The 7,655-nt window shown below is 36.3% G+C and overlaps 1 non-coding gene across 1 annotated transcript; it reads right to left on the bottom strand.

Annotated features, from left to right (window-relative positions):
* Positions 1-2,383: 2,383 nt before the first annotated feature.
* LOC118148022 (U6 spliceosomal RNA) lies at positions 2,384-2,490 on the bottom strand. The gene has a single exon (XR_004734767.2). It is a non-coding gene; the product is annotated as a U6 spliceosomal RNA (small nuclear RNA).
* Positions 2,491-7,655: the final 5,165 nt, after the last annotated feature.

Genomic DNA, 7,655 nt, shown 5'->3' with positions numbered 1-7,655 from the left:
TTACAAAAATATCTATAAAACATATCTCATTTTAAGCAATGTAACTCCTGGTGAATCTTCAAGGTAGATTAATTGGTCAAATGTATTCATAGATGACTGAATGATTTGACCTGTTACATGGAACTATTGGATAGAATCCAGTTATAGCTACAGGGCATCTGCCAAAACTTATGATTTGAGTTTTGAATAGTGGATCTTATGCCACTATTTCTGACAATAATTTAAAGAAAGGATCAATTACGTGTTGAGGTCATTTTTAGTACATGACAATCAAACAGTTTCATCAACAAAGAAAAAAATACTTTTTTCTCCTATTTTCAATATTAGGATGATATGTAGATATCTCATCCCTAAACAGCTTCAAATGACTAAAATATAAAGAACAGATGTTGGCAAAAATATGAAGTAAAGGAATGATTATACACTGTTAGTGGGAATGTCAATTAGTACAACCTCTATGGAAAACAGTATGGAGATTCCTTAAAGAACTAAAATGAGAATTATCATTACATCCAGCAATCCCACTACAGGGCATCTACACCAAAATGCCAGTATCAAAAAGACACCTGCATTTGTATGTTGATAACAGTGCTATTTACAATAGCAAAGTCATGGAATCAACCTAAGTGTCCATCATATATATATATATGTATGTATATATATATGTATGTATCAAATTAAATAAATATATATATATATACACACATACATATAATGGAATACTATTCAGCTATAAGAAAGAACAAAATGATCTTTTGCAGTAACATGATGGCACTGCATGCCATTATCCTAAGTGACTCAGAAACAGAATGTCAAAAACCACATGTTCTCACTTATACATGGGAGCTAAACAACAGGTACACACAGACATACAGAGTGAAATAATAGACATTGGAGGCTCCCAGATGTAGGAGAGTGAGGGGCGGTTAAGGGATGAAATACTACCTATTGGGTACCATGTACGGTATTCAAGTGATGGTACATGAAAAGCCCAGACTTCACCACTATGCAGTATATCCAAGCAATATAACTGCACTTGTACTCTTAAATCTATTTTTTTTAAAAGAATGAGATCTAAAACACATTGTGTGTTTATTTCATTTGAAATTATTTTTCTTTTTTTATTTCTTTTTTCTTTCTCCTTTTTTTAAATTGTATTTTAGGTTTTGGGGTACATGTGCAGAACATGCAAGATAGTTGCATAGGTACACACGTGGCAATGTGATTTGCTGCCTTCCTCCCCTTCACCCACATCTGGCATTTGTCCCCATGCTATTCCTCCCCAGCTCCCCCCACCCTCTGTCCCTCCCCTATTCCCCCCAATAGACCCGTGTGTAGTGCTCTCTTCCCTGTGTCCATGTGTTCTCATTGTTCATCACCCGCCTATGAGTGAGAACATGCAGTATTTCATTTTCTGTTCTTGTGTCAGTTTGCTGAGAATGATGTTCTCCAGATTCATCCATGTCCCTACAAACAACACAAACTCATTGTTTTTGATTGCTGCATAATATTCCATGGTGTATATGTGCCACATTTTCCCAGTCCAGTCTATCATTGATGGGCATTTGGGTTGGTTACAGGTCTTTGCTATTGTAAACAGTGCTGCAATGAACATTCGTGTACATGTGTCCTTATAGTAGAATGATTTATAGTCCTTTGGATATATACCCAGTAATGGGATTGCTGGTTCAAATGGAATTTCTATTTCTAGGTCCTTGAGGAATCGCCACACTGTCTTCCACAATGGTTGAACTAATTTACACTCCCACCAGCAGTGTAGAAGTGTTCCTATTTCTCCACATCCTCTCCAGCATCTGTTGTCTCCAGATTTTTTAATGATCGTATTCTAACTGGCGTGAGATGGTATCTCAATGTAGTTTTGATTTGCATTTCTCTAATGACCAGTGATGATGAGCATTTTTTCATATGTTTGTTGGCTTCATGTATGTCTTCTTTTGTAAAGTGTCTGTTTATATCCTTTGTCCATTTTTCAATCGGCTTGTTTGTTTTTTTCTTGCAAATCTGTTTGAGTTCTTTGTAAATTCTGGATATCAGCCCTTTGTCAGATGGGTAAACTGCAAAAATTTTTTCCCATTCTGTTGGTTGCTGATTCACTCTAGTGACTGTTTCTTTTGCTGTGCAGAAGCTGTGGAGTTTCATTAGGTCCCATTTGTCTATTTTGACTTTTGTTGCCAATGCTTTTGGTGTTTTGTTCATGAAGTCCTTGCCTACTCCTATGTCCTGAATGGTTTTGCCTAGATTTTCTTCTAGGGTTTTTATGGTGCCAGGTCTTATGTTTAAGTCTTTAATCCATCTGGAGTTAATTTTAGTGTAAGGTTTCAGGAAGGGGTCCAGTTTCTGCTTTCTGCACATGGCTAGCCAGAAAAATACGGAACGCTTCATGAATTTGCGTGTCATCCTTGCGCAGGGGCCATGCTAATCTTCTCTGTATCACTCCAATTTTAGTATATGTGCTGCCGAAGCAAGCACTCTTTCCTTTCTCCTTTTTTTTTTTTTTTTTTTAACAGTCTTGCTCTGTTGCTCAGGCTGGAATGCAGTGGCATGATCTTGGCTCATTGCAACCTCTGCCCCCTCAGTTCAAGCGATTTTCATGCCTCAGCCACAAAAATAGCTGGAATTACAGGCATGTGCCACCATGTCCAGCTAATTTTTGTATTTTTAGTAGAGATGGGGCTTCACCATGTTGGCCAGTCTGGTCTTGAGCTCTTGACCTCCAGTGATCCACCCACCTCAGCCTCCAAAGTGCTGGGATTACAGGCTGAAATCATTTTTCTTATCTTTCAAGGGACTATACCTACAAACACTGTCACTTGAGTGATATTAAGATAGAAATTCTATAAGAACAACAAAAAACAATTCCTATATTATGAGCTTCTGCAGCTTGGTTTGTTCACTGACTTAAAGACTAAGGAAAGGTCCATAAAAGCTGCAAACATTCCTAGGTATTTCTAGATCTTTCCAGTCATGGCTACAAAAACTCTCTGTGTTATCACCACTGTATGCCAACAATGTGTGCACTTACAGCATACAGAGCATCTAACACATTTTAGGTGCTCAGTCTTCCTGTGCTGCATAATAAAGGGCTCTCTGGTATACTGTGGATTACAGAACCTGAAGTTCATTTATTCTTGTGCAGAATATTATCTTGGAAAACAAAATAGTAACTTATCAAAACGAATACTAGAACAAAATTTAGAAGAAATGTAACACAAGCCATTTTTAGTTTCAGAAAAATAGAATACAATAGTCCTTTATAATATAGGTAAGATTATATATACATTAGGCTCATCTATGTAAGATATTACCCACACAGTAAAAATAAGTAGATAAAGCATTAGGAATGAAAACTCATCATTATGTGTCTTCAATAATTCTAAAGTTATCAATAAACTTTTTAAACTTGGATTTTTAAATCAGATGTCCTATATAGACCATGTGCTCAATTAAAAAACAACCTGAGTCTAAAAGATAAACACATGTATTATTATGCCAAGAACGCTAGAGATTTTATTTCTGAGAATTTGAATTCAATAGATATTTAACTTCCTCAGCGACATTGTCTGGAGTTAGAAGCGAGGAAACCCCAGAATCTGTGTCATTCCTCAGCTAAATGGCTAAATCTAATTCTTCTAACAAGGATTTAGTGTACTCAAGGTTTTGGGATGAAATCAGAACTTTCTTTGTACAACTTCAATTTTGTTAGGATTTGTATTGCTTTTTTTAAATATATAAACCATGGATTTGTTTTTCCTTTCCTGACCAACCTTCTGAGGAGCTATATTATACTGGAACCACGCGAAGACTTGCTAAAGGGTACCCAGGTGCACACAGCTTTAAGGGAATCAATTTCCAGATCAACTTTCATACATAATTTTGTCTCCAATTGATTTGCCTGAAAATAAGCCCATAAAGAAGGGCAAGTTTCTCTTTTCCATCTCCCTTTTCACCATACCCCTTAGCCAGCTTCACAAAAGCAGGCATACTCTCACTGGTCTTGTTTCTTACTAAGGTGTATTACCCCCAGGTGCAAAACCCTCCAGGGAGGCAAACAAATGGAAAAATTGAAACACTGAATCTGCATGCGCTTCCAGAAAAAAAAAACCTTTAAAAATTGCTATAAATTATTTTAGATATTTATGGGGTACATGTGAGTATTTGTTACATGCATAGAAATGGATTTAATGTTGTGGTAGTCTTTCAAAGACAGGTAAATTACTATTCTTGGCTTTGAACAAAATTGAAGGAGAATTTTGTGAAACAGTTTAAAAATCATTCAAAACATTTACTGATGGCAGCCACTGTGTGATTATTTTTTTCATATTTCAAAAAAATTGAGTAACATTGTTAAGGCCAGCTTCCGAGATGTAAAATCTATACAGTTGCACAGGGCCCTGTGTTCCAAAGGACCCCGTTTTTGGTTTAATGATCTGCTTTAATGTCTTGTGAGTTTTAATAATTTTCTCTCCAAACTTGTGTTTTGTAAGAAAAGTCAGGTAGGATAGTGGAGCATGTGAATGAACAGAGGACAGACGTGTTTGATATGATAGTCCACCATTCCTTGTCATTCCATATTTCGAGATTTCACACATTTTCACACAGTACTCCGTCAGTGCCAAATTCTTGTGGAGCAAGACTCAAACACTTCCAACGTAAGTGTGTTACATGTACAGTTGAATAAACGGGCGTATTGACATCTCCAGGAGACCACAATTTTCCATTTAAATCATAATGTGCTTCAAAAGTTGAAAGAAGGACAAATGACTTTTTAACAAACAAATGGCAAAGAACTCTACATTCTTTCTTATTCTTGTTTTATGTATTGGTTAACTACATAGGCTGAAATTGATGACTTGGAAAGAAAGAGTAACATAGAGCAACCCACGGTTCCCTTTCCTTTCCATTCATCCTAACTCATCAGCAAGCTAAAGGTAGAAAATGTGTACATATCAAAACAAAACAGTGAAACAGAAATAGTTGGGTTAGTTCTACAGAACTTCTTTACTATATTGGTAAGAATAAAATACATGTGTCTTAATGAGCTACAAAACACAAAATATATAATTGCGGTGACCCAGAATACAAGTTGAATGTTTCTATATTTGTATTTAAAACTGTCATTGCACAAAATCAAGATGAATGGTAAAATTTATGCTAATAATTTGGAATTTAATTTGTCATTATGTAGAATGACATTAAGTAGCAAATAAAAATCATCATGATAAGTCAAGAGAGAGACTGGAATAAACAGAACAGTGTTAACATTTTAATATCTTTAACATTACTTTTTTCTGCCTTTGGAGCCAGGTATCCTCATTTTTACTTTGTGCTAGGCCTGAAAAATTATTTAGCGGGTCCTGATCATTATTATAACAAAATATCCATTTCCGCATGCTTAGGTATGATGCTTTGAGAAATCAGACTTATTATTCTATTGCTGTAAATGAAGGAATCTTTAAAGATTTTTGGTTAATGAAATATTCTTTATTTTAACCTCAAAAAGTAAGTATTTCCTTTTTAAAGTATGGTACCATATAGTTTAGATGCACCTGTATCTACACAGATACAGACAGAAGGCATAGATGAATATTTGAAAGCTAAATTGTTTCTCCCCACTTTTAATAGATGCTCCCTCATAAAACTAACAAGCAGAATTTCCAATGCTGATTACTTTACTAGGAGTGTCAGACCTGTAGCTGAATTCAAGATACATGTATGTATAGATGTAATATACGAGATATACGTATGTGGGTGTATATATATAGAGAGAGAAACAGAGAACTATAGATATTTGAAGGCTGAATTCTTTCTCCTCTCTATTGCAGATGTTCCATCATAAAACCAAAAAAAAAAAACAAGATGTCTAATAATCATAAGATTATTTCACTAGGAGTATCATGTCATGACCTGCAGTGAATTCCATCCCCATGGCTTCCTCCCTGTCTCTCTGGTTCGCTCTCTATCCTCCTGGCGTTGCCTTGCTTCGCACTTGCCACACCTTCATCCCAAAGCCCAGTGCTGTTCTGGGTGGCATCCCAATTCCAAATCCCTGAAGTGAATGATGTGGAGATCTACAGGTATGGGGACTCTGTATTTCCAACAAGGTTTCTGTGCACTTTGGGCTCCCTGTCCCCCTTTTTAAACTGACTTTGACCATATCTGCCATCAAGTGGTAGGATCCAAAACTACAACATGACATGAGAAGTCACATTGGACATATGTGTGACACACACATGTTGAGTTCATGTTAGGTGTTCTCAATTATCAATAAGTGATAAATATAATACAGGCTAGAATTCTGAAAGAATGGTCACAAAATAACCAAATTTTGGCTGTTAGAATATAAAACACTATTGCACTACGTGTTATCACTTCTTTTCTAAAAAGAGTGTTTTACATAAAGATTTCTGTGATTTCACTTGCATTTCATGGGTCTAGTATATCTTCACTGATGATCAGTCTCAATCAGGATATTAATTTTCCAAAGCTGTAATTGCAATAGAAAACTTTAACAGGAACTCACCTTTGTGAATAGAAGTGCGAGTATAATTCAAATTTTCTGATAACTCTTTTCCTTTAGACCCTAGTGAATTTTGTATCCTTAGATAACTTATAAAATGATAAACATATGTTTAAAAAAGAATCCAAAGAAGAGTTAGTACAGAATCATACAGTACTTTAAGCTAAAAAAGAAATGTCTATTTTGTGAGGTTAAAATAGGGACAATTTAATTAACTGAAAGTTTTGAAAGATTACTTTGAGTTATGTCAATTGTATAACAAGACCGATTTCTCAAAGCATCCTACCTATGCACCTGGTTGTGAAGATAATACATTATCTAATCCATCTCTTCATGAGCACATAAATTCTTATCTTGCTGGTAGAAGGTCAATCTAATGACATTTCAAGAAGTTTACTTGGGAGTACAGTCATTTAATATATAGTATGATACTATAGCAGATCACTTAACCTTATTTCTAACTACAATTTATTTTTATTTCTAAAATTTTTATTGTATATATTTAAGGTATACAATTTGATGCTTAGATATATGTGTACATTGTGAGATGATTACCACCATCAAGCTAATAAATATATCCATCACCTTACAGGGTGTGTGTGTGTGTGTGTGTGTGTGTGTGTGTGTTAAGAAGACTTAGGATCTACCTTTTTACAAATTTCAGGTACAAAACACAGTATTGTAACCCATAGTTACCTTGCCATACGTTACAGCTGCAGAACTTGTTCATCTTACACAACTGAGATTTTGTACCCTTTCACCAACAGCTCCCCATGCCCCACCCCCTTGTAACTACCATTCTACTCTCTGCCTGTATGAGTTGACATCTAACTGCAATTTGGAGCTTCAGTTTTATCTGTAAAATGAGAATGACTCGGCACAGGACTCAAGATGGCGCTGTGAGAACAACCCAGGATTGGAGCTCTCGTTGTATCCGCGGAGAGGTGAGTCTGAGCTGCATTTCCAGACTGATCTTTGTTGCCCACAGAACGGGGAAATTCCCAAGTGAAGAGGAGACGCAGGACGCCAGGCAGAACCTCCGCCTGGCAAAGCCGGCAGCCGGGGTGGTGGCGGCCGGCCCTGCCCAGCGCTTCCCACAGGGTGCACTTGTCCGGGT

The sequence above is a fragment of the Callithrix jacchus genome, chromosome 1 (assembly GCF_049354715.1).
Source record: "Callithrix jacchus isolate 240 chromosome 1, calJac240_pri, whole genome shotgun sequence".
Lineage (NCBI taxonomy): Eukaryota > Metazoa > Chordata > Mammalia > Primates > Cebidae > Callithrix > Callithrix jacchus.
The sequence above is the reverse complement of the archived record's forward strand: the minus strand, read 5'-3'. Positions and strand labels throughout refer to the sequence as shown.